At 43.4% G+C, this 22,633-nt stretch overlaps 34 non-coding genes across 34 annotated transcripts; all 34 read left to right on the top strand.

The window, feature by feature from the left end:
• Nucleotides 1–691: 691 nt before the first annotated feature.
• Nucleotides 692–764, top strand: trnar-ucu (transfer RNA arginine (anticodon UCU)). The gene has a single exon. It is a non-coding gene; the product is annotated as a tRNA-Arg (tRNA).
• Nucleotides 765–1,402: 638 nt separating this feature from the next.
• On the top strand, nucleotides 1,403–1,475 carry trnar-ucu (transfer RNA arginine (anticodon UCU)). The gene has a single exon. It is a non-coding gene; the product is annotated as a tRNA-Arg (tRNA).
• A 554-nt stretch (nucleotides 1,476–2,029) lies between these two features.
• Nucleotides 2,030–2,102, top strand: trnar-ucu (transfer RNA arginine (anticodon UCU)). Its single transcript has one exon. It is a non-coding gene; the product is annotated as a tRNA-Arg (tRNA).
• A 906-nt stretch (nucleotides 2,103–3,008) lies between these two features.
• trnar-ucu (transfer RNA arginine (anticodon UCU)) lies at nucleotides 3,009–3,081 on the top strand. The gene has a single exon. It is a non-coding gene; the product is annotated as a tRNA-Arg (tRNA).
• A 280-nt stretch (nucleotides 3,082–3,361) lies between these two features.
• trnar-ucu (transfer RNA arginine (anticodon UCU)) lies at nucleotides 3,362–3,434 on the top strand. The gene has a single exon. It is a non-coding gene; the product is annotated as a tRNA-Arg (tRNA).
• Nucleotides 3,435–3,719: 285 nt separating this feature from the next.
• Nucleotides 3,720–3,792, top strand: trnar-ucu (transfer RNA arginine (anticodon UCU)). The gene has a single exon. It is a non-coding gene; the product is annotated as a tRNA-Arg (tRNA).
• A 1,533-nt stretch (nucleotides 3,793–5,325) lies between these two features.
• Nucleotides 5,326–5,398, top strand: trnar-ucu (transfer RNA arginine (anticodon UCU)). The gene has a single exon. It is a non-coding gene; the product is annotated as a tRNA-Arg (tRNA).
• A 280-nt stretch (nucleotides 5,399–5,678) lies between these two features.
• Nucleotides 5,679–5,751, top strand: trnar-ucu (transfer RNA arginine (anticodon UCU)). Its single transcript has one exon. It is a non-coding gene; the product is annotated as a tRNA-Arg (tRNA).
• A 554-nt stretch (nucleotides 5,752–6,305) lies between these two features.
• Nucleotides 6,306–6,378, top strand: trnar-ucu (transfer RNA arginine (anticodon UCU)). The gene has a single exon. It is a non-coding gene; the product is annotated as a tRNA-Arg (tRNA).
• Nucleotides 6,379–7,021: 643 nt separating this feature from the next.
• Nucleotides 7,022–7,094, top strand: trnar-ucu (transfer RNA arginine (anticodon UCU)). The gene has a single exon. It is a non-coding gene; the product is annotated as a tRNA-Arg (tRNA).
• A 285-nt stretch (nucleotides 7,095–7,379) lies between these two features.
• Nucleotides 7,380–7,452, top strand: trnar-ucu (transfer RNA arginine (anticodon UCU)). The gene has a single exon. It is a non-coding gene; the product is annotated as a tRNA-Arg (tRNA).
• A 913-nt stretch (nucleotides 7,453–8,365) lies between these two features.
• trnar-ucu (transfer RNA arginine (anticodon UCU)) lies at nucleotides 8,366–8,438 on the top strand. The gene has a single exon. It is a non-coding gene; the product is annotated as a tRNA-Arg (tRNA).
• Nucleotides 8,439–8,724: 286 nt separating this feature from the next.
• Nucleotides 8,725–8,797, top strand: trnar-ucu (transfer RNA arginine (anticodon UCU)). Its single transcript has one exon. It is a non-coding gene; the product is annotated as a tRNA-Arg (tRNA).
• A 286-nt stretch (nucleotides 8,798–9,083) lies between these two features.
• Nucleotides 9,084–9,156, top strand: trnar-ucu (transfer RNA arginine (anticodon UCU)). The gene has a single exon. It is a non-coding gene; the product is annotated as a tRNA-Arg (tRNA).
• A 285-nt stretch (nucleotides 9,157–9,441) lies between these two features.
• trnar-ucu (transfer RNA arginine (anticodon UCU)) lies at nucleotides 9,442–9,514 on the top strand. The gene has a single exon. It is a non-coding gene; the product is annotated as a tRNA-Arg (tRNA).
• A 554-nt stretch (nucleotides 9,515–10,068) lies between these two features.
• Nucleotides 10,069–10,141, top strand: trnar-ucu (transfer RNA arginine (anticodon UCU)). The gene has a single exon. It is a non-coding gene; the product is annotated as a tRNA-Arg (tRNA).
• A 285-nt stretch (nucleotides 10,142–10,426) lies between these two features.
• On the top strand, nucleotides 10,427–10,499 carry trnar-ucu (transfer RNA arginine (anticodon UCU)). Its single transcript has one exon. It is a non-coding gene; the product is annotated as a tRNA-Arg (tRNA).
• Nucleotides 10,500–11,053: 554 nt separating this feature from the next.
• trnar-ucu (transfer RNA arginine (anticodon UCU)) lies at nucleotides 11,054–11,126 on the top strand. Its single transcript has one exon. It is a non-coding gene; the product is annotated as a tRNA-Arg (tRNA).
• A 285-nt stretch (nucleotides 11,127–11,411) lies between these two features.
• trnar-ucu (transfer RNA arginine (anticodon UCU)) lies at nucleotides 11,412–11,484 on the top strand. Its single transcript has one exon. It is a non-coding gene; the product is annotated as a tRNA-Arg (tRNA).
• Nucleotides 11,485–11,768: 284 nt separating this feature from the next.
• On the top strand, nucleotides 11,769–11,841 carry trnar-ucu (transfer RNA arginine (anticodon UCU)). The gene has a single exon. It is a non-coding gene; the product is annotated as a tRNA-Arg (tRNA).
• Nucleotides 11,842–12,396: 555 nt separating this feature from the next.
• Nucleotides 12,397–12,469, top strand: trnar-ucu (transfer RNA arginine (anticodon UCU)). Its single transcript has one exon. It is a non-coding gene; the product is annotated as a tRNA-Arg (tRNA).
• A 285-nt stretch (nucleotides 12,470–12,754) lies between these two features.
• On the top strand, nucleotides 12,755–12,827 carry trnar-ucu (transfer RNA arginine (anticodon UCU)). The gene has a single exon. It is a non-coding gene; the product is annotated as a tRNA-Arg (tRNA).
• Nucleotides 12,828–13,112: 285 nt separating this feature from the next.
• On the top strand, nucleotides 13,113–13,185 carry trnar-ucu (transfer RNA arginine (anticodon UCU)). Its single transcript has one exon. It is a non-coding gene; the product is annotated as a tRNA-Arg (tRNA).
• A 555-nt stretch (nucleotides 13,186–13,740) lies between these two features.
• Nucleotides 13,741–13,813, top strand: trnar-ucu (transfer RNA arginine (anticodon UCU)). Its single transcript has one exon. It is a non-coding gene; the product is annotated as a tRNA-Arg (tRNA).
• A 285-nt stretch (nucleotides 13,814–14,098) lies between these two features.
• On the top strand, nucleotides 14,099–14,171 carry trnar-ucu (transfer RNA arginine (anticodon UCU)). Its single transcript has one exon. It is a non-coding gene; the product is annotated as a tRNA-Arg (tRNA).
• A 285-nt stretch (nucleotides 14,172–14,456) lies between these two features.
• trnar-ucu (transfer RNA arginine (anticodon UCU)) lies at nucleotides 14,457–14,529 on the top strand. Its single transcript has one exon. It is a non-coding gene; the product is annotated as a tRNA-Arg (tRNA).
• A 285-nt stretch (nucleotides 14,530–14,814) lies between these two features.
• On the top strand, nucleotides 14,815–14,887 carry trnar-ucu (transfer RNA arginine (anticodon UCU)). Its single transcript has one exon. It is a non-coding gene; the product is annotated as a tRNA-Arg (tRNA).
• A 285-nt stretch (nucleotides 14,888–15,172) lies between these two features.
• On the top strand, nucleotides 15,173–15,245 carry trnar-ucu (transfer RNA arginine (anticodon UCU)). Its single transcript has one exon. It is a non-coding gene; the product is annotated as a tRNA-Arg (tRNA).
• Nucleotides 15,246–15,800: 555 nt separating this feature from the next.
• On the top strand, nucleotides 15,801–15,873 carry trnar-ucu (transfer RNA arginine (anticodon UCU)). The gene has a single exon. It is a non-coding gene; the product is annotated as a tRNA-Arg (tRNA).
• A 285-nt stretch (nucleotides 15,874–16,158) lies between these two features.
• Nucleotides 16,159–16,231, top strand: trnar-ucu (transfer RNA arginine (anticodon UCU)). Its single transcript has one exon. It is a non-coding gene; the product is annotated as a tRNA-Arg (tRNA).
• Nucleotides 16,232–16,516: 285 nt separating this feature from the next.
• On the top strand, nucleotides 16,517–16,589 carry trnar-ucu (transfer RNA arginine (anticodon UCU)). Its single transcript has one exon. It is a non-coding gene; the product is annotated as a tRNA-Arg (tRNA).
• A 285-nt stretch (nucleotides 16,590–16,874) lies between these two features.
• Nucleotides 16,875–16,947, top strand: trnar-ucu (transfer RNA arginine (anticodon UCU)). Its single transcript has one exon. It is a non-coding gene; the product is annotated as a tRNA-Arg (tRNA).
• A 1,899-nt stretch (nucleotides 16,948–18,846) lies between these two features.
• trnar-ucu (transfer RNA arginine (anticodon UCU)) lies at nucleotides 18,847–18,919 on the top strand. The gene has a single exon. It is a non-coding gene; the product is annotated as a tRNA-Arg (tRNA).
• Nucleotides 18,920–19,832: 913 nt separating this feature from the next.
• trnar-ucu (transfer RNA arginine (anticodon UCU)) lies at nucleotides 19,833–19,905 on the top strand. Its single transcript has one exon. It is a non-coding gene; the product is annotated as a tRNA-Arg (tRNA).
• Nucleotides 19,906–22,633: the final 2,728 nt, after the last annotated feature.

The following is a 22,633-nucleotide window of genomic DNA, read 5'->3' as shown; positions in this document are numbered from 1 at the left end:
GCCCCGTAACCCAGAGGTTGATAGATCGAAACCACTCTCTGCTATCTAGTTATTTTTATCAAGGACCCCAGTGGCCTAATGGATTATGCACTGGCCTTCTAAGCCAGGGATTGTGGGTTCGAGTCCCATCTGGGGTGGATGAAGGCAGTTTGGGATAGAATTGAAGCAGCTTTTATAGGTCACGATGATCACACAGTGCCACATCGAAGACATCCTACTCTATTTTTAAAAATGAAGTGCAAACACGGTAAAAAAAGTATCATTTCATGTGCATGTCTCTGTGCCCTCTGTGATTCTATTTTTTAACTGCTTCTATCAGTTTGTACAGGTCATGCTGATTACAGAGGCACTGGCCTCCTAATCCATGTATTGTGAGTTCAAGTATTTTTTGGGGGTGCCTCAAAGCGGAGTGATGAAGTGGAAGTATCCTGGGCAGTTAACCCAGTGATTTATGGATCGAAACCATCCTCTGCTGTCCAGTTTGTTGTCAGCAATGAAGTGCAAACACAAATATAAAAAGCAAAATTTCATGGGCATGTCTCAGTGCCCTCTGTGATTCTTTTTTTGACTGCTTCTTTCAGTTTGTAGAGGTCATACTGATTACAGAGGCGCAGCGGAAGCGTGAAGGCCCCGTAACCCAGAGGTTGATAGATCGAAACAACTCTCTGCTATCTAGATATTTTTATCAATTACCCAAGTGGCCTAATGGATAAGGCACTGGCCTTCTAAGCCAGGGATTGTGGGTTCGAGTCCCATCTGGGGTGGATGAAGGCAGTTTGGAATAGAAAAAGTGGCCTGAGCATGTAACACAGAGGTTGATGCATCGAAGCTATTCTATTTTTAGAAATGAAGTGCAACCAGAGTAAAAAAAAGTATAATTTCATGGGAATGTCTCTGTGCCCTCTGAGATTCTTTTTTTGACTGCTTCTTTCAGTTTGTATAGGTCATACTGATTACAGAGGCGCAGCGGAAGCGTGATGGCCCCGTAACCCAGAGGTTGATAGATCGAAACCACTCTCTGCTATCTAGTTTTTTTTATCAAGTACCGCAGTGGCCTAATGGATAAGGCACTGGCCTTCTAAGCCAGGGATTGGTCGTTCGAGTCCCATCTGGGGTGGATGAAGGCAGTTTGGAATAGAAAAAGTGGCCTGAGCATGTAACTCAGAGGTTGATGCATCGAAGCTATCCTATTCTATTTTTAGAAATGAAGTGCAACCAGAGTAAAAAAAAGTATAATTTCATGGGAATGTCTCTGTGCCCTCTGAGATTCTTTTTTTGACTGCTTCTTTCAGTTTGTATAGGTCATACTGATTACAGAGGCGCAGCGGAAGCGTGATGGCCCCGTAACCCAGAGGGTGATAGATCGAAACCACTCTCTGCTATCTAGTTACTTTTATCAAGTACCCCAGTGGCCTAATGGATAAGGCACTGGCCTTCTAAGCCAGCGATTGTGGGTTCGATTCCCATCTGGGGTGGATGAAGGCAGTTTGGCATAGAATTGAAGCAGCTTTTATAGGTCACGATGATCACACAGTGCCACATCGAAGACATCCTACTCTATTTTTAAAAATGAAGTGCAAACAGGGTAAAAAAAGTATCATTTCATGTGCATGTCTCTGTGCCCTCTGTGATTCTATTTTTTAACTGCTTCTATCAGTTCGTACAGGTCATGCTGATTACAGAGGCACTGGCCTCCTAATCCATGTATTGTGAGTTCAAGTATTTTTTGGGGGTGCCTGAAAGCGGAGTGATGAAGTGGAAGTATCCTGGGCAGTTAACCCAGTGATTTATGGATCGAAACCATCCTCTGCTGTCCAGTTTGTTTTCAGCAATGAAGTGCAAACACAAATATAAAAAGCAACATATCATGGGCATGTCTCAGTGCCCTCTGTGATTCTTTTTTTGACTGCTTCTTTCAGTTTGTAGAGGTCATACTGATTACAGAGGCGCAGCGGAAGCGTGATGGCCCCGTAACCCAGAGGTTGATAGATCGAAACCACTCTCTGCTATCTAGATTTTTATATCAAGTACCCCAGTGGCCTAATGGATAAGGCACTGGCCTTCTAAGCCAGGGATTGTGGGTTCGAGTCCCATCTGGGGTGGATGAAGGCAGTTTGGAATAGAGAAAGTGTCCTCAGCATGTAACACAGAGGTTAATGCATCTTAGCTATTCTATTTTTAGAAAAAAAGTGCAACCAGAGTAAAAAAAGTATAATTTCATGGAAAAGTCTCTGTGCCCTCTGAGATTCTTTTTTTGACTGCTTCTTTCAGTTTGTATAGGTCATACTGATTACAGAGGCGCAGCGGAAGCGTGATGGCCCCGTAACCCAGAGGTTGATAGATCGAAACCACTCTCTGCTATCTAGTTATTTTTATCAAGGACCCCAGTGGCCTAATGGATTATGCACTGGCCTTCTAAGCCAGGGATTGTGGGTTCGAGTCCCATCTGGGGTGGATGAAGGCAGTTTGGGATAGAATTGAAGCAGCTTTTATAGGTCACGATGATCACACAGTGCCACATCGAAGACATCCTACTCTATTTTTAAAAATGAAGTGCAAACACGGTAAAAAAAGTATCATTTCATGTGCATGTCTCTGTGCCCTCTGTGATTCTATTTTTTAACTGCTTCTATCAGTTTGTACAGGTCATGCTGATTACAGAGGCACTGGCCTCCTAATCCATGTATTGTGAGTTCAAGTATTTTTTGGGGGTGCCTCAAAGCGGAGTGATGAAGTGGAAGTATCCTGGGCAGTTAACCCAGTGATTTATGGATCGAAACCATCCTCTGCTGTCCAGTTTGTTGTCAGCAATGAAGTGCAAACACAAATATAAAAAGCAAAATTTCATGGGCATGTCTCAGTGCCCTCTGTGATTCTTTTTTTGACTGCTTCTTTCAGTTTGTAGAGGTCATACTGATTACAGAGGCGCAGCGGAAGCGTGAAGGCCCCGTAACCCAGAGGTTGATAGATCGAAACAACTCTCTGCTATCTAGATATTTTTATCAATTACCCAAGTGGCCTAATGGATAAGGCACTGGCCTTCTAAGCCAGGGATTGTGGGTTCGAGTCCCATCTGGGGTGGATGAAGGCAGTTTGGAATAGAAAAAGTGGCCTGAGCATGTAACACAGAGGTTGATGCATCGAAGCTATTCTATTTTTAGAAATGAAGTGCAACCAGAGTAAAAAAAAGTATAATTTCATGGGAATGTCTCTGTGCCCTCTGAGATTCTTTTTTTGACTGCTTCTTTCAGTTTGTATAGGTCATACTGATTACAGAGGCGCAGCGGAAGCGTGATGGCCCCGTAACCCAGAGGTTGATAGATCGAAACCACTCTCTGCTATCTAGTTATTTTTATCAAGTACCCCAGTGGCCTAATGGATAAGGCACTGGCCTTCTAAGCCAGGGATTGTGGGTTCGAGTCCCATCTGGGGTGGATGAAGGCAGTTTGGAATAGAAAAAGTGGCCTGAGCATGTAACTCAGAGGTTGATGCATCGAAGCTATCCTATTCTATTTTTAGAAATGAAGTGCAACCAGAGTAAAAAAAAGTATAATTTCATGGGAATCTCTCTGTGCCCTCTGAGATTCTTTTTTTGACTGCTTCTTTCAGTTTGTATAGGTCATACTGATTACAGAGGCGCAGCGGAAGCGTGATGGCCCCGTAACCCAGAGGGTGATAGATCGAAACCACTCTCTGCTATCTGGTTATTTTTATCAAGTACCCCAGTGGCCTAATGGATAAGGCACTGGCCTTCTAAGCCAGCGATTGTGGGTTCGAGTCCCATCTGGGGTGGATGAAGGCAGTTTGGCATAGAATTGAAGCAGCTTTTATAGGTCACGATGATCACACAGTGCCACATCGAAGACATCCTACTCTATTTTTAAAAATGAAGTGCAAACAGGGTAAAAAAAGTATCATTTCATGTGCATGTCTCTGTGCCCTCTGTGATTCTATTTTTTAACTGCTTCTATCAGTTCGTACAGGTCATGCTGATTACAGAGGCACTGGCCTCCTAATCCATGTATTGTGAGTTCAAGTATTTTTTGGGGGTGCCTGAAAGCGGAGTGATGAAGTGAAAGTATCCTGGGCAGTTAACCCAGTGATTTATGGATCGAAACCATCCTCTGCTGTCCAGTTTGTTGTCAGCAATGAAGTGCAAACACAAATATAAAAAGCAACATATCATGGGCATGTCTCAGTGCCCTCTGTGATTCTTTTTTTGACTGCTTCTTTCAGTTTGTAGAGGTCATACTGATTACAGAGGCGCAGCGGAAGCGTGATGGCCCCGTAACCCAGAGGTTGATAGATCGAAACCACTCTCTGCTTTCTAGATTTTTATATCAAGTACCCCAGTGGCCTAATGGATAAGGCACTGGCCTTCAAAGCCAGGGATTGTGGGTTCGAGTCCCATCTGGGGTGGATGAAGGCAGTTTGGAATAGAAAAAGTGTCCTCAGCATGTAACACAGAGGTTAATGCATCTTAGCTATTCTATTTTTAGAAAAAAAGTGCAACCAGAGTAAAAAAAGTATAATTTCATGGAAAAGTCTCTGTGCCCTCTGAGATTCTTTTTTTGACTGCTTCTTTCAGTTTGTATAGGTCATACTGATTACAGAGGCGCAGCGGAAGCGTGATGGCCCCGTAACCCAGAGGTTGATAGATCGAAACCACTCTCTGCTATCTAGTTATTTTTATCAAGGACCCCAGTGGCCTAATGGATTATGCACTGGCCTTCTAAGCCAGGGATTGTGGGTTCGAGTCCCATCTGGGGTGGATGAAGGCAGTTTGGGATAGAATTGAAGCAGCTTTTATAGGTCACGATGATCACACAGTGCCACATCGAAGACATCCTACTCTATTTTTAAAAATGAAGTGCAAACACGGTAAAAAAAGTATCATTTCATGTGCATGTCTCTGTGCCCTCTGTGATTCTATTTTTTAACTGCTTCTATCAGTTTGTACAGGTCATGCTGATTACAGAGGCACTGGCCTCCTAATCCATGTATTGTGAGTTCAAGTATTTTTTGGGGGTGCCTCAAAGCGGAGTGATGAAGTGGAAGTATCCTGGGCAGTTAACCCAGTGATTTATGGATCGAAACCATCCTCTGCTGTCCAGTTTGTTGTCAGCAATGAAGTGCAAACACAAATATAAAAAGCAAAATTTCATGGGCATGTCTCAGTGCCCTCTGTGATTCTTTTTTTGACTGCTTCTTTCAGTTTGTAGAGGTCATACTGATTACAGAGGCGCAGCGGAAGCGTGAAGGCCCCGTAACCCAGAGGTTGATAGATCGAAACAACTCTCTGCTATCTAGATATTTTTATCAATTACCCAAGTGGCCTAATGGATAAGGCACTGGCCTTCTAAGCCAGGGATTGTGGGTTCGAGTCCCATCTGGGGTGGATGAAGGCAGTTTGGAATAGAAAAAGTGGCCTGAGCATGTAACACAGAGGTTGATGCATCGAAGCTATTCTATTTTTAGAAATGAAGTGCAACCAGAGTAAAAAAAAGTATAATTTCATGGGAATGTCTCTGTGCCCTCTGAGATTCTTTTTTTGACTGCTTCTTTCAGTTTGTATAGGTCATACTGATTACAGAGGCGCAGCGGAAGCGTGATGGCCCCGTAACCCAGAGGGTGATAGATCGAAACCACTCTCTGCTATCTAGTTATTTTTATCAAGTACCCCAGTGGCCTAATGGATAAGGCACTGGCCTTCTAAGCCAGGGATTGTGGGTTCGAGTCCCATCTGGGGTGGATGAAGGCAGTTTGGCACAGAATTGAAGCAGCTTTTATAGGTCACGATGATCACACAGTGCCACATCGAAGACATCCTACTCTATTTTTAAAAATGAAGTGCAAACAGGGTAAAAAATGTATCATTTCATGTGCATGTCTCTGTGCCCTCTGTGATTCTATTTTTTAACTGCTTCTATCAGTTCGTACAGGTCATGCTGATTACAGAGGCACTGGCCTACTAATCCATGTATTGTGAGTTCAAGTATTTTTTGGGGGTGCCTCAAAGCGGAGTGATGAAGTGGAAATATCCTGGGCAGTTAACCCAGTGATTTATGGATCGAAACCATCCTCTGCTGTCCAGTTTGTTGTCAGCAATGAAGTGCAAACACAAATATAAAAAGCAAAATTTCATGGGCATGTCTCAGTGCCCTCTGTGATTCTTTTTTTGACTGCTTCTTTCAGTTTGTAGAGGTCATACTGATTACAGAGGCGCAACGGAAGCGTGATGGCCCCGTAACCCAGAGGTTAATAGATCGAAACCACTCTCTGCTATCTAGTTTTTTCTATCAAGTACCCCAGTGGCCTAATGGAAAAGGCACTGCCCTTCTAAGCCAGGGATTGTGGGTTCGAGTCCCATCTGGGGTGGATGAAGGCAGTTTGGAATAGAAAAAGTGGCCTGAGCATGTAACACAGAGGTTGATGCATCGAAGCTATCCTATTCTATTTTTAGAAATGAAGTGCAACCAGAGTAAAAAAAAGTATAATTTCATGGGAATGTCTCTGTGCCCTCTGAGATTCTTTTTTTGACTGCTTCTTTCAGTTTGTATAGGTCATACTGATTACAGAGGCGCAGCGGAAGCGTGATGGCCCCTTAACCCAGAGGTTGATAGATCGAAACCACTCTCTGCTATCTAGTTTTTTTTATCAAGTACCCCAGTGGCCTAATGGATAAGGCACTGGCCTTCTAAGCCAGGAATTGGGGGTTCGAGTCCCATCTGGGGTGGATGAAGGCAGTTTGGAATAGAAAAAGTGGCCTGAGCATGTAACACAGAGGTTGATGCATCGAAGCTATCCTATTCTATTTTTAGAAATGAAGTGCAACCAGAGTAAAAAAAAGTATAATTTCATGGGAATGTCTCTGTGCCCTCTGAGATTCTTTTTTTGACTGCTTCTTTCAGTTTGTATAGGTCATACTGATTACAGAGGCGCAGCGGAAGCGTGATGGCCCCGTAACCCAGAGGTTGATAGATCGAAACCACTCTCTGCTATCTAGTTTTTTTTATCAAGTACCCCAGTGGCCTAATGGATAAGGCACTGGCCTTCTAAGCCAGGGATTGTGGGTTCGAGTCCCATCTGGGGTGGATGAAGGCAGTTTGGAATAGAAAAAGTGGCCTGAGCATGTAACTCAGAGGTTGATGCATCGAAGCTATCCTATTCTATTTTTAGAAATGAAGTGCAACCAGAGTAAAAAAAAGTATAATTTCATGGGAATGTCTCTGTGCCCTCTGAGATTCTTTTTTTGACTGCTTCTTTCAGTTTGTATAGGTCATACTGATTACAGAGGCGCAGCGGAAGCGTGAAAGCCCCGTAACCCAGAGGGTGATAGATCGAAACCACTCTCTGCTATCTAGTTATTTTTATCAAGTACCCCAGTGGCCTAATGGATAAGGCACTGGCCTTCTAAGCCAGGGATTGTGGGTTCGAGTCCCATCTGGGGTGGATGAAGGCAGTTTGGCATAGAATTGAAGCAGCTTTTATAGGTCACGATGATCACACAGTGCCACTTCGAAGACATCCTACTCTATTTTTAAAAATGAAGTGCAAACAGGGTAAAAAAAGTATCATTTCATGTGCATATCTCTGTGCCCTCTGTGATTCTATTTTTTAACTGCTTCTATCAGTTCGTACAGGTCATGCTGATTACAGAGGCACTGGCCTACTAATCCATGTATTGTGAGTTCAAGTATTTTTTGGGGGTGCCTCAAAGCGGAGTGATGAAGTGGAAGTATCCTGGGCAGTTAACCCAGTGATTTATGGATCGAAACCATCCTCTGCTGTCCGGTTTGTTTTCAGCAATGAAGTGCAAACACAAATATAAAAAGCAACATATCATGGGCATGTCTCAGTGCCCTCTGTGATTCTTTTTTTGACTGCTTCTTTCAGTTTGTAGAGGTCATACTGATTACAGAGGCGCAGCGGAAGCGTGATGGCCCCGTAACCCAGAGGTTGATAGATCGAAACCACTCTCTGCTATCTAGATTTTTATATCAAGTACCCCAGTGGCCTAATGGATAAGGCACTGGCCTTCTAAGCCAGGGATTGTGAGTTCGAGTCCCATCTGTGGTGAATGATGGCAATTTGGAATAGAAAAAGTGGCCTGAGCATTTAACACAGAGGTTGATGCATCGAAGCTATCCTATTCTATTTTTTGAAATGAAGTGCAACCAGAGTAAAAAAAAGTATAATTTCATGGGAATGTCTCTGTGCCCTCTGAGATTCTTTTTTTGACTGCTTCTTTCAGTTTGTATAGGTCATACTGATTACAGAGGCGCAGCGGAAGCGTGATGGCCCCGTAACCCAGAGGTTGATAGATCGAAACCACTCTCTGCTATCTAGTTTTTTTTTATCAAGTACCCCAGTGGCCTAATGGATAAGGCACTGGCCTTCTAAGCCAGGGATTGTGGGTTCGAGTCCCATCTGGGGTGGATGAAGGCAGTTTGGAATAGAAAAAGTGGCCTGAGCATGTAACACAGAGGTTGATGCATCGAAGCTATCCTATTCTATTTTTAGAAATGAAGTGCAACCAGAGTAAAAAAAAGTATAATTTCATGGGAATGTCTCTGTGCCCTCTGAGATTCTTTTTTTGACTGCTTCTTTCAGTTTGTATAGGTCATACTGATTACAGAGGCGCAGCGGAAGCGTGATGGCCCCGTAACCCAGAGGTTGATAGATCGAAACCACTCTCTGCTATCTAGTTTTTTTTTATCAAGTACCCCAGTGGCCTAATGGATAAGGCACTGGCCTTCTAAGCCAGGGATTGTGGGTTCGAGTCCCATCTGGGGTGGATGAAGGCAGTTTGGAATAGAAAAAGTGGCCTGAGCATGTAACACAGAGGTTGATGCATCGAAGCTATCCTATTCTATTTTTAGAAATGAAGTGCAACCAGAGTAAAAAAAAGTATAATTTCATGGGAATGTCTCTGTGCCCTCTGAGATTCTTTTTTTGACTGCTTCTTTCAGTTTGTATAGGTCATACTGATTACAGAGGCGCAGCGGAAGCGTGATGGCCCCGTAACCCAGAGGTTGATAGATCGAAACCACTCTCTGCTATCTAGTTTTTTTTTATCAAGTACCCCAGTGGCCTAATGGATAAGGCACTGGCCTTCTAAGCCAGGGATTGTGGGTTCGAGTCCCATCTGGGGTGGATGAAGGCAGTTTGGAATAGAAAAAGTGGCCTGAGCATGTAACACAGAGGTTGATGCATCGAAGCTATCCTATTCTATTTTTAGAAATGAAGTGCAACCAGAGTAAAAAAAAGTATAATTTCATGGGAATGTCTCTGTGCCCTCTGAGATTCTTTTTTTGACTGCTTCTTTCAGTTTGTATAGGTCATACTGATTACAGAGGCGCAGCGGAAGCGTGATGGCCCCGTAACCCAGAGGTTGATAGATCGAAACCACTCTCTGCTATCTATTTATTTTTATCAAGTACCCCAGTGGCCTAATGGATAAGGCACTGGCCTTCTAAGCCAGGGATTGTGGGTTCGAGTCCCATCTGGGGTGGATGAAGGCAGTTTGGCATAGAATTGAAGCAGCTTTTATAGGTCACGATGATCACACAGTGCCACATCGAAGACATCCTACTCTATTTTTAAAAATGAAGTGCAAACAGGGTAAAAAAAGTATCATTTCATGTGCATGTCTCTGTGCCCTCTGTGATTCTATTTTTTAACTGCTTCTATCAGTTCGTACAGGTCATGCTGATTACAGAGGCACTGGCCTACTAATCCATGTATTGTGAGTTCAAGTATTTTTTGGGGGTGCCTCAAAGCGGAGTGATGAAGTGGAAATATCCTGGGCAGTTAACCCAGTGATTTATGGATCGAAACCATCCTCTGCTGTCCAGTTTGTTGTCAGCAATGAAGTGCAAACACAAATATAAAAAGCAAAATTTCATGGGCATGTCTCTGTGCCCTCTGAGATTCTTTTTTTGACTGCTTCTTTCAGTTTGTATAGGTCATACTGATTACAGAGGCGCAGCGGAAGCGTGATGGCCCCTTAACCCAGAGGTTGATAGATCGAAACCACTCTCTGCTATCTAGCTTTTTTTATCAAGTACCCCAGTGGCCTAATGGATAAGGCACTGGCCTTCTAAGCCAGGGATTGTGGGTTCGAGTCCCATCTGGGGTGGATGAAGGCAGTTTGGAATAGAAAAAGTGGCCTGAGCATGTAACACAGAGGTTGATGCATCGAAGCTATCCTATTCTATTTTTAGAAATGAAGTGCAACCAGAGTAAAAAAAAGTGTAATTTCATGGGAATGTCTCTGTGCCCTCTGAGATTCTTTTTTTGACTGCTTCTTTCAGTTTGTATAGGTCATACTGATTACAGAGGCGCAGCGGAAGCGTGATGGCCCCGTAACCCAGAGGTTGATAGATCGAAACCACTCTCTGCTATCTATTTATTTTTATCAAGTACCCCAGTGGCCTAATGGATAAGGCACTGGCCTTCTAAGCCAGGGATTGTGGGTTCGAGTCCCATCTGGGGTGGATGAAGGCAGTTTGGCATAGAATTGAAGCAGCTTTTATAGGTCACGATGATCACACAGTGCCACATCGAAGACATCCTACTCTATTTTTAAAAATGAAGTGCAAACAGGGTAAAAAAAGTATCATTTCATGTGCATGTCTCTGTGCCCTCTGTGATTCTATTTTTTAACTGCTTCTATCAGTTCGTACAGGTCATGCTGATTACAGAGGCACTGGCCTACTAATCCATGTATTGTGAGTTCAAGTATTTTTTGGGGGTGCCTCAAAGCGGAGTGATGAAGTGGAAATATCCTGGGCAGTTAACCCAGTGATTTATGGATCGAAACCATCCTCTGCTGTCCAGTTTGTTGTCAGCAATGAAGTGCAAACACAAATATAAAAAGCAAAATTTCATGGGCATGTCTCTGTGCCCTCTGAGATTCTTTTTTTGACTGCTTCTTTCAGTTTGTATAGGTCATACTGATTACAGAGGCGCAGCGGAAGCGTGATGGCCCCTTAACCCAGAGGTTGATAGATCGAAACCACTCTCTGCTATCTAGCTTTTTTTATCAAGTACCCCAGTGGCCTAATGGATAAGGCACTGGCCTTCTAAGCCAGGGATTGTGGGTTCGAGTCCCATCTGGGGTGGATGAAGGCAGTTTGGAATAGAAAAAGTGGCCTGAGCATGTAACACAGAGGTTGATGCATCGAAGCTATCCTATTCTATTTTTAGAAATGAAGTGCAACCAGAGTAAAAAAAAGTGTAATTTCATGGGAATGTCTCTGTGCCCTCTGAGATTCTTTTTTTGACTGCTTCTTTCAGTTTGTATAGGTCATACTGATTACAGAGGCGCAGCGGAAGCGTGATGGCCCCGTAACCCAGAGGTTGATAGATCGAAACCACTCTCTGCTATCTAGTTTTTTTTATCAAGTACCGCAGTGGCCTAATGGATAAGGCACTGGCCTTCTAAGCCAGGGATTGTGGGTTCGAGTCCCATCTGGGGTGGATGAAGGCAGTTTGGAATAGAAAAGTGGCCTGAGCATGTAACTCAGAGGTTGATGCATCGAAGCTATCCTATTCTATTTTTAGAAATGAAGTGCAACCAGAGTAAAAAAAAGTATAATTTCATGGGAATGTCTCTGTGCCCTCTGAGATTCTTTTTTTGACTGCTTCTTTCAGTTTGTATAGGTCATACTGATTACAGAGGCGCAGCGGAAGCGTGATGGCCCCGTAACCCAGAGGGTGATAGATCGAAACCACTCTCTGCTATCTATTTATTTTTATCAAGTACCCCAGTGGCCTAATGGATAAGGCACTGGCCTTCTAAGCCAGGGATTGTGGGTTCGAGTCCCATCTGGGGTGGATGAAGGCAGTTTGGCATAGAATTGAAGCAGCTTTTATAGGTCACGATGATCACACAGTGCCACATCGAAGACATCCTACTCTATTTTTAAAAATGAAGTGCAAACAGGGTAAAAAAAAGTATCATTTCATGTGCATGTCTCTGTGCCCTCTGTGATTCTATTTTTTAACTGCTTCTATCAGTTCGTACAGGTCATGCTGATTACAGAGGCACTGGCCTACTAATCCATGTATTGTGAGTTCAAGTATTTTTTGGGGGTGCCTCAAAGCGGAGTGATGAAGTGGAAATATCCTGGGCAGTTAACCCAGTGATTTATGGATCGAAACCATCCTCTGCTGTCCAGTTTGTTGTCAGCAATGAAGTGCAAACACAAATATAAAAAGCAAAATTTCATGGGCATGTCTCAGTGCCCTCTGTGATTCTTTTTTTGACTGCTTCTTTCAGTTTGTAGAGGTCATACTGATTACAGAGGCGCAGCGGAAGCGTGAAGGCCCCGTAACCCAGAGGTTGATAGATCGAAACCACTCTCTGCTATCTTGTTTTTTTTATCAAGTACCCCAGTGGCCTAATGGATAAGGCACTGGCCTTCTAAGCCAGGGATTGTGGATTCGAGTCCCATCTGGGGTGGATGAAGGCAGTTTGGAATAGAAAAAGTGGCCTGAGCATGTAACACAGAGGTTGATGCATCGAAGCTATCCTATTCTATTTTTAGAAATGAAGTGCAACCAGAGTAAAAAAAAGCAAAATTTCATGGGAATGTCTCTGTGCCCTCTGAGATTCTTTTTTTGACTGCTTCTTTCAGTTTGTATAGGTCATACTGATTACAGAGGCGCAGCGGAAGCGTGATGGCCCCGTAACCCAGAGGTTGATAGATCGAAACCACTCTCTGCTATCTAGTTTTTTTTATCAAGTACCGCAGTGGCCTAATGGATAAGGCACTGGCCTTCTAAGCCAGGGATTGTGGGTTCGAGTCCCATCTGGGGTGGATGAAGGCAGTTTGGAATAGAAAAAGTGGCCTGAGCATGTAACTCAGAGGTTGATGCATCGAAGCTATCCTATTCTATTTTTAGAAATGAAGTGCAACCAGAGTAAAAAAAAGTATAATTTCATGGGAATGTCTCTGTGCCCTCTGAGATTCTTTTTTTGACTGCTTCTTTCAGTTTGTATAGGTCATACTGATTACAGAGGCGCAGCGGAAGCGTGATGGCCCCGTAACCCAGAGGGTGATAGATCGAAACCACTCTCTGCTATCTAGTTTTTTTTATCAAGTACCCCAGTGGCCTAATGGATAAGGCACTGGCCTTCTAAGCCAGGGATTGTGGTTTCGAGTCCCATCTGGGGTGGATGAAGGCAGTTTGGCATAGAATTGAAGCAGCTTTTATAGGTCACGATGATCACACAGTGCCACATCGAAGACATCCTACTCTATTTTTAAAAATGAAGTGCAAACAGGGTAAAAAAAAGTATCATTTCATGTGCATGTCTCTGTGCCCTCTGTGATTCTATTTTTTAACTGCTTCTATCAGTTCGTACAGGTCATGCTGATTACAGAGGCACTGGCCTACTAATCCATGTATTGTGAGTTCAAGTATTTTTTGGGGGTGCCTCAAAGCGGAGTGATGAAGTGGAAATATCCTGGGCAGTTAACCCAGTGATTTATGGATCGAAACCATCCTCTGCTGTCCAGTTTGTTGTCAGCAATGAAGTGCAAACACAAATATAAAAAGCAAAATTTCATGGGCATGTCTCAGTGCCCTCTGTGATTCTTTTTTTGACTGCTTCTTTCAGTTTGTAGAGGTCATACTGATTACAGAGGCGCAACGGAAGCGTGATGGCCCCGTAACCCAGAGGTTGATAGATCGAAACCACTCTCTGCTATCTTGTTGTTTTTATCAAGTACCCCAGTGGCCTAATGGATAAGGCACTGGCCTTCTAAGCCAGGGATTGTGGGTTCGAGTCCCATCTGGGGTGGATGAAGGCAGTTTGGAATAGAAAAAGTGGCCTGAGCATGTAACACAGAGGTTGATGCATCGAAGCTATCCTATTCTATTTTTAGAAATGAAGTGCAACCAGAGTAAAAAAAAGTATAATTTCATGGGAATGTCTCTGTGCCCTCTGAGATTCTTTTTTTGACTGCTTCTTTCAGTTTGTATAGGTCATACTGATTACAGAGGCGCAGCGGAAGCGTGATGGCCCCGTAACCCAGAGGTTGATAGATCGAAACCACTCTCTGCTATCTAGTTTTTTTTATCAAGTACCGCAGTGGCCTAATGGATAAGGCACTGGCCTTCTAAGCCAGGGATTGTGGGTTCGAGTCCCATCTGGGGTGGATGAAGGCAGTTTGGAATAGAAAAAGTGGCCTGAGCATGTAACTCAGAGGTTGATGCATCGAAGCTATCCTATTCTATTTTTAGAAATGAAGTGCAACCAGAGTAAAAAAAAGTATAATTTCATGGGAATGTCTCTGTGCCCTCTGAGATTCTTTTTTTGACTGCTTCTTTCAGTTTGTATAGGTCATACTGATTACAGAGGCGCAGCGGAAGCGTGATGGCCCCGTAACCCAGAGGTTGATAGATCGAAACCACTCTCTGCTATCTAGTTTTTTTTATCAAGTACCGCAGTGGCCTAATGGATAAGGCACTGGCCTTCTAAGCCAGGGATTGTGGGTTCGAGTCCCATCTGGGGTGGATGAAGGCAGTTTGGAATAGAAAAAGTGGCCTGAGCATGTAACTCAGAGGTTGATGCATCGAAGCTATCCTATTCTATTTTTAGAAATGAAGTGCAACCAGAGTAAAAAAAAGTATAATTTCATGGGAATGTCTCTGTGCCCTCTGAGATTCTTTTTTTGACTGCTTCTTTCAGTTTGTATAGGTCATACTGATTACAGAGGCGCAGCGGAAGCGTGATGGCCCCGTAACCCAGAGGTTGATAGATCGAAACCACTCTCTGCTATCTAGTTTTTTTTATCAAGTACCGCAGTGGCCTAATGGATAAGGCACTGGCCTTCTAAGCCAGGGATTGTGGGTTCGAGTCCCATCTGGGGTGAATGAAGGCAGTTTGGAATAGAAAAAGTGGCCTGAGCATGTAACTCAGAGGTTGATGCATCGAAGCTATCCTATTCTATTTTTAGAAATGAAGTGCAACCAGAGTAAAAAAAAGTATAATTTCATGGGAATGTCTCTGTGCCCTCTGAGATTCTTTTTTTGACTGCTTCTTTCAGTTTGTATAGGTCATACTGATTACAGAGGCGCAGCGGAAGCGTGATGGCCCCGTAACCCAGAGGGTGATAGATCGAAACCACTCTCTGCTATCTAGTTTTTTTTATCAAGTACCCCAGTGGCCTAATGGATAAGGCACTGGCCTTCTAAGCCAGGGATTGTGGGTTCGAGTCCCATCTGGGGTGGATGAAGGCAGTTTGGCATAGAATTGAAGCAGCTTTTATAGGTCACGATGATCACACAGTGCCACATCGAAGACATCCTACTCTATTTTTAAAAATGAAGTGCAAACAGGGTAAAAAAAAGTATCATTTCATGTGCATGTCTCTGTGCCCTCTGTGATTCTATTTTTTAACTGCTTCTATCAGTTCGTACAGGTCATGCTGATTACAGAGGCACTGGCCTACTAATCCATGTATTGTGAGTTCAAGTATTTTTTGGGGGTGCCTCAAAGCGGAGTGATGAAGTGGAAATATCCTGGGCAGTTAACCCAGTGATTTATGGATCGAAACCATCCTCTGCTGTCCAGTTTGTTGTCAGCAATGAAGTGCAAACACAAATATAAAAAGCAAAATTTCATGGGCATGTCTCAGTGCCCTCTGTGATTCTTTTTTTGACTGCTTCTTTCAGTTTGTAGAGGTCATACTGATTACAGAGGCGCAACGGAAGCGTGATGGCCCCGTAACCCAGAGGTTGATAGATCGAAACCACTCTCTGCTATCTTGTTGTTTTTATCAAGTACCCCAGTGGCCTAATGGATAAGGCACTGGCCTTCTAAGCCAGGGATTGTGGGTTCGAGTCCCATCTGGGGTGGATGAAGGCAGTTTGGAATAGAAAAAGTGGCCTGAGCATGTAACACAGAGGTTGATGCGTCGAAGCTATCCTATTCTATTTTTAGAAATGAAGTGCAACCAGAGTAAAAAAAAGTATAATTTCATGGGAATGTCTCTGTGCCCTCTGAGATTCTTTTTTTGACTGCTTCTTTCAGTTTGTATAGGTCATACTGATTACAGAGGCGCAGCGGAAGCGTGATGGCCCCGTAACCCAGAGGTTGATAGATCGAAACCACTCTCTGCTATCTAGTTTTTTTTATCAAGTACCGCAGTGGCCTAATGGATAAGGCACTGGCCTTCTAAGCCAGGGATTGTGGGTTCGAGTCCCATCTGGGGTGGATGAAGGCAGTTTGGAATAGAAAAAGTGGCCTGAGCATGTAACACAGAGGTTGATGCATCGAAGCTATCCTATTCTATTTTTAGAAATTAAGTGCAACCAGAGTAAAAAAAATTATAATTTCATGGGAATGTCTCTGTGCCCTCTGAGATTCTTTTTTTGACTGCTTCTTTCAGTTTGTATAGGTCATACTGATTACAGAGGCGCAGCGGAAGCGTGATGGCCCCGTAACCCAGAGGTTGATAGATCGAAACCACTCTCTGCTATCTAGTTTTTTTTATCAAGTACCCCAGTGGCCTAATGGATAAGGCACTGGCCTTCTAAGCCAGGGATTGTGGGTTCGAGTCCCATCTGGGGTGGATGAAGGCAGTTTGGAATAGAAAAAGTGGCCTGAGCATGTAACTCAGAGGTTGATGCATCGAAGCTATCCTATTCTATTTTTAGAAATGAAGTGCAACCAGAGTAAAAAAAAGTATAATTTCATGGGAATGTCTCTGTGCCCTCTGAGATTCTTTTTTTGACTGCTTCTTTCAGTTTGTATAGGTCATACTGATTACAGAGGCGCAGCGGAAGCGTGATAGCCCCGTAACCCAGAGGGTGATAGATCGAAACCACTCTCTGCTATCTAGTTATTTTTATCAAGTACCCCAGTGGCCTAATGGATAAGGCACTGGCCTTCTAAGCCAGGGATTGTGGGTTCGAGTCCCATCTGGGGTGGATGAAGGCAGTTTGGCATAGAATTGAAGCAGCTTTTATAGGTCACGATGATCACACAGTGCCACATCGAAGACATCCTACTCTATTTTTAAAAATGAAGTGGAAACAGGGTAAAAAAAGTATCATTTCATGTGCATGTCTCTGTGCCCTCTGTGATTCTATTTTTTAACTGCTTCTATCAGTTCGTACAGGTCATGCTGATTACAGAGGCACTGGCCTACTAATCCATGTATTGTGAGTTCAAGTATTTTTTGGGGGTGCCTCAAAGCGGAGTGATGAAGTGGAAATATCCTGGGCAGTTAACCCAGTGATTTATGGATCGAAACCATCCTCTGCTGTCCAGTTTGTTGTCAGCAATGAAGTGCAAACACAAATATAAAAAGCAAAATTTCATGGGCATGTCTCAGTGCCCTCTGTGATTCTTTTTTTGACTGCTTCTTTCAGTTTGTAGAGGTCATACTGATTACAGAGGCGCAACGGAAGCGTGATGGCCCCCTAACCCAGAGGTTGATAGATCGAAACAACTCTCTGCTATCTAGATTTTTTTTATCAAGTACCCCATTGTCCTAATGGATAAGGCACTGGCCTTCTAAGCCAGGGATTGTGGGTTTGAGTCCCATCTGGGGTGGATGAAGGTAGTTTGGAATAGAAAAAGTGTCCTCAGCATGTAACACAGAGGTTGATGCATCAAAGCTATCCTATTCTATTTTTAGAAATGAAGTGCAACCAGAGTAAAAAAAAGTATAATTTCATGGGAATGTCTCTGTGCCCTCTGAGATTCTTTTTTTGACTGCTTCTTTCAGTTTGTATAGGTCATACTGATTACAGAGGCGCAGCGGAAGCGTGATGGCCCCGTAACCCAGAGGTTGATAGATCGAAACCACTCTCTGCTATCAAGTTTTTTTTATCAAGTACCCCAGTGGCCTAATGGATTATGCACTGGCCTTCTAAGCCAGGGATTGTGGGTTCGAGTCCCATCTGGGGTGGATGAAGGCAGTTTGGGATAGAATTGAAGCAGCGTTTATAGGTCACGATGATCACACAGTGCCACATCGAAGACATCCTACTCTATTTTTAAAAATGAAGTGCAAACAGGGTAAAAAAAGTATCATTTCATGTGCATGTCTCTGTGCCCTCTGTGATTCTATTTTTTAACTGCTTCTATCAGTTCGTACAGGTCATGCTGATTACAGAGGCACTGGCCTACTAATCCATGTATTGTGAGTTCAAGTATTTTTTGGGGGTGCCTCAAAGCGGAGTGATGAAGTGGAAGTATCCTGGGCAGTTAACCCAGTGATTTATGGATCGAAACCATCCTCTGCTGTCCAGTTTGTTTTCAGCAATGAAGTGCAAACACAAATATAAAAAGCAACATATCATGGGCATGTCTCAGTGCCCTCTGTGATTCTTTTTTTGACTGCTTCTTTCAGTTTGTAGAGGTCATACTGATTACAGAGGCGCAGCGGAAGCGTGATGGCCCAGTAACCCAGAGGTTGATAGATCGAAACCACTCTCTGCTATCTAGATTTTTATATCAAGTACCCCAGTGGCCTAATGGATAAGGCACTGCCCTTCTAAGCCAGGGATTGTGAGTTCGAGTCCCATCTGTGGTGAATGATGGCAATTTGGAATAGAAAAAGTGGCCTGAGCATTTAACACAGAGGTTGATGCATCGAAGCTATCCTATTCTATTTTTTGAAATGAAGTGCAACCAGAGTAAAAAAAAGTATAATTTCATGGGAATGTCTCTGTGCCCTCTGAGATTCTTTTTTTGACTGCTTCTTTCAGTTTGTATAGGTCATACTGATTACAGAGGCGCAGCGGAAGCGTGATGGCCCCGTAACCCAGAGGTTGATAGATCGAAACCACTCTCTGCTATCTAGTTTTTTTTTATCAAGTACCCCAGTGGCCTAATGGATAAGGCACTGGCCTTCTAAGCCAGGGATTGTGGGTTCGAGTCCCATCTGGGGTGGATGAAGGCAGTTTGGGATAGAATTCAAGCAGCTTTTATAGGTCACGATGATCACACAGTGCCACGTCGAAGACATCCTACTGTATTTTTAAAAATGAAGTGCAAACAGGGTAAAAAAAGTATCATTTCATGTGCATGTCTCTGTGCCCTCTGTGATTCTATTTTTTAACTGCTTCTATCAGTTCGTACAGGTCATGCTGATTACAGAGGCACTGGCCTCCTAATCCATGTATTGTGAGTTCAAGTATTTTTTTGGGGTGCCTGAAAGCGGAGTGATGAAGTGAAAGTATCCTTTGGCAGTTAACCCAGTGATTTATGGATCGAAACCATCCTCTGCTGTCCAGTTTGTTGTCAGCAATGAAGTGCAAACACAAATATAAAAAGCAACATTTCATGGGCATGTCTCAGTGCCCTCTGTGATTCTTTTTTTGACTGCTTCTTTCAGTTTGTAGAGGTCATACTGATTACAGAGGCGCAGCGGAAGCGTGATGGCCCCGTAACCCAGAGGTTGAAAGATCGAAACCACTCTCTGCTATCTAGATTTTTCTATCAAGTACCCCAGTAGTCTAATGGATAAGGCACTGCCCTTCTAAGCCAGGGATTGTGGATTCGAGTCCCATCTGTGGTGAATGAAGGCAATTTGGAATAGAAAAAGTGGCCTGAGCATGTAACACAGAGGTTGATGCATCGAAGCTATCCTATTGTATTTTTAGAAATGAAGTGCAACCAGAGTAAAAAAAAGTATAATTTCATGGGAATATCTCTGTGCCCTCTGAGATTCTTTTTTTGACTGCTTCTTTCAGTTTGTATAGGTCATACTGATTACAGAGGCGCAGCGGAAGCGTGATGGACCCGTAACCCAGAGGTTGATAGATCGAAACCACTCTCTGCTATCTAGATTTTTTTATCAAGTACCCCAGTGGCCTAATGGATAAGGCACTGGCCTTCTAAGCCAGGGATTGTGGGTTCGAGTCCCATCTGGGGTGGATGAAGGCAGTTTGGCATAGAATTGAAGCAGCTTTTATAGGTCACGATGATCACACAGTGCCACATCGAAGACATCCTACTCTATTTTTAAAAATGAAGTGGAAACAGGGTAAAAAAAGTATCATTTCATGTGCATGTCTCTGTGCCCTCTGTGATTCTATTTTTTAACTGCTTCTATCAGTTCGTACAGGTCATGCTGATTACAGAGGCACTGGCCTACTAATCCATGTATTGTGAGTTCAAGTATTTTTTGGGGGTGCCTCAAAGCGGAGTGATGAAGTGGAAATATCCTGGGCAGTTAACCCAGTGATTTATGGATCGAAACCATCCTCTGCTGTCCAGTTTGTTGTCAGCAATGAAGTGCAAACACAAATATAAAAAGCAAAATTTCATGGGCATGTCTCAGTGCCCTCTGTGATTCTTTTTTTGACTGCTTCTTTCAGTTTGTAGAGGTCATACTGATTACAGAGGCGCAACGGAAGCGTGATGGCCCCGTAACCCAGAGGTTGATAGATCGAAACAACTCTCTGCTATCTAGATTTTTTTTATCAAGTACCCCATTGTCCTAATGGATAAGGCACTGGCCTTCTAAGCCAGGGATTGTGGGTTTGAGTCCCATCTGGGGTGGATGAAGGTAGTTTGGAATAGAAAAAGTGTCCTCAGCATGTAACACAGAGGTTGATGCATCAAAGCTATCCTATTCTATTTTTAGAAATGAAGTGCAACCAGAGTAAAAAAAAGTATAATTTCATGGGAATGTCTCTGTGCCCTCTGAGATTCTTTTTTTGACTGCTTCTTTCAGTTTGTATAGGTCATACTGATTACAGAGGCGCAGCGGAAGCGTGATGGCCCCGTAACCCAGAGGTTGATAGATCGAAACCACTCTCTGCTATCAAGTTTTTTTTATCAAGTTCCCCAGTGGCCTAATGGATTATGCACTGGCCTTCTAAGCCAGGGATTGTGGGTTCGAGTCCCATCTGGGGTGGATGAAGGCAGTTTGGGATAGAATTGAAGCAGCGTTTATAGGTCACGATGATCACACAGTGCCACATCGAAGACATCCTACTCTATTTTTAAAAATGAAGTGCAAACAGGGTAAAAAAAGTATCATTTCATGTGCATGTCTCTGTGCCCTCTGTGATTCTATTTTTTAACTGCTTCTATCAGTTCGTACAGGTCATGCTGATTACAGAGGCACTGGCCTACTAATCCATGTATTGTGAGTTCAAGTATTTTTTGGGGGTGCCTCAAAGCGGAGTGATGAAGTGGAAGTATCCTGGGCAGTTAACCCAGTGATTTATGGATCGAAACCATCCTCTGCTGTCCAGTTTGTTTTCAGCAATGAAGTGCAAACACAAATATAAAAAGCAACATATCATGGGCATGTCTCAGTGCCCTCTGTGATTCTTTTTTTGACTGCTTCTTTCAGTTTGTAGAGGTCATACTGATTACAGAGGCGCAGCGGAAGCGTGATGGCCCAGTAACCCAGAGGTTGATAGATCGAAACCACTCTCTGCTATCTAGATTTTTATATCAAGTACCCCAGTGGCCTAATGGATAAGGCACTGCCCTTCTAAGCCAGGGATTGTGAGTTCGAGTCCCATCTGTGGTGAATGATGGCAATTTGGAATAGAAAAAGTGGCCTGAGCATTTAACACAGAGGTTGATGCATCGAAGCTATCCTATTCTATTTTTTGAAATGAAGTGCAACCAGAGAAAAAAAAAGTATAATTTCATGGGAATGTCTCTGTGCCCTCTGAGATTCTTTTTTTGACTGCTTCTTTCAGTTTGTATAGGTCATACTGATTACAGAGGCGCAGCGGAAGCGTGATGGCCCCGTAACCCAGAGGTTGATAGATCGAAACCACTCTCTGCTATCTAGTTTTTTTTTATCAAGTACCCCAGTGGCCTAATGGATAAGGCACTGGCCTTCTAAGCCAGGGATTGTGGATTCGAGTCCCATCTGTGGTGAATGAAGGCAATTTGGAATAGAAAAAGTGGCCTGAGCATGTAACACAGAGGTTGATGCATCGAAGCTATCCTATTGTATTTTTAGAAATGAAGTGCAACCAGAGTAAAAAAAAGTATAATTTCATGGGAATATCTCTGTGCCCTCTGAGATTCTTTTTTTGACTGCTTCTTTCAGTTTGTATAGGTCATACTGATTACAGAGGCGCAGCGGAAGCGTGATGGACCCGTAACCCAGAGGTTGATAGATCGAAACCACTCTCTGCTATCTAGATTTTTTTATCAAGTACCCCAGTGGCCTAATGGATAAGGAACTGCCCTTCTAAGCCAGGGATTGTGGGTTCGAGTCCCATCTGGGGTGGATGAAGGCAGTTTGGGATAGAATTGAAGCAGCTTTTATAGGTCACGATGATCACACAGTGCCACGTCGAAGACATCCTACTCTATTTTAAAAAATGAAGTGCAAACAGGGTAAAAAAAGTATCATTTCATGTGCATGTCTCTGTGCCCTCTGTGATTCTATTTTTTAACTGCTTCTATCAGTTCGTACAGGTCATGCTGATTACAGAGGCACTGGCCTCCTAATCCATGTATTGTGAGTTCAAGTATTTTTTGGGGGTGCCTGAAAGCGGAGTGATGAAGTGAAAGTATCCTGGGCAGTTAACCCAGTGATTTATGGATCGAAACCATCCTCTGCTGTCCAGTTTGTTGTCAGCAATGAAGTGCAAACACAAATATAAAAAGCAACATTTCATGGGC

Source organism: Salvelinus fontinalis, chromosome 11 (assembly GCF_029448725.1).
Source record: "Salvelinus fontinalis isolate EN_2023a chromosome 11, ASM2944872v1, whole genome shotgun sequence".
NCBI lineage: Eukaryota > Metazoa > Chordata > Actinopteri > Salmoniformes > Salmonidae > Salvelinus > Salvelinus fontinalis.
Note: the sequence above shows the minus strand (reverse complement) of the source record. Positions and strands in the feature narration are given on the sequence as shown.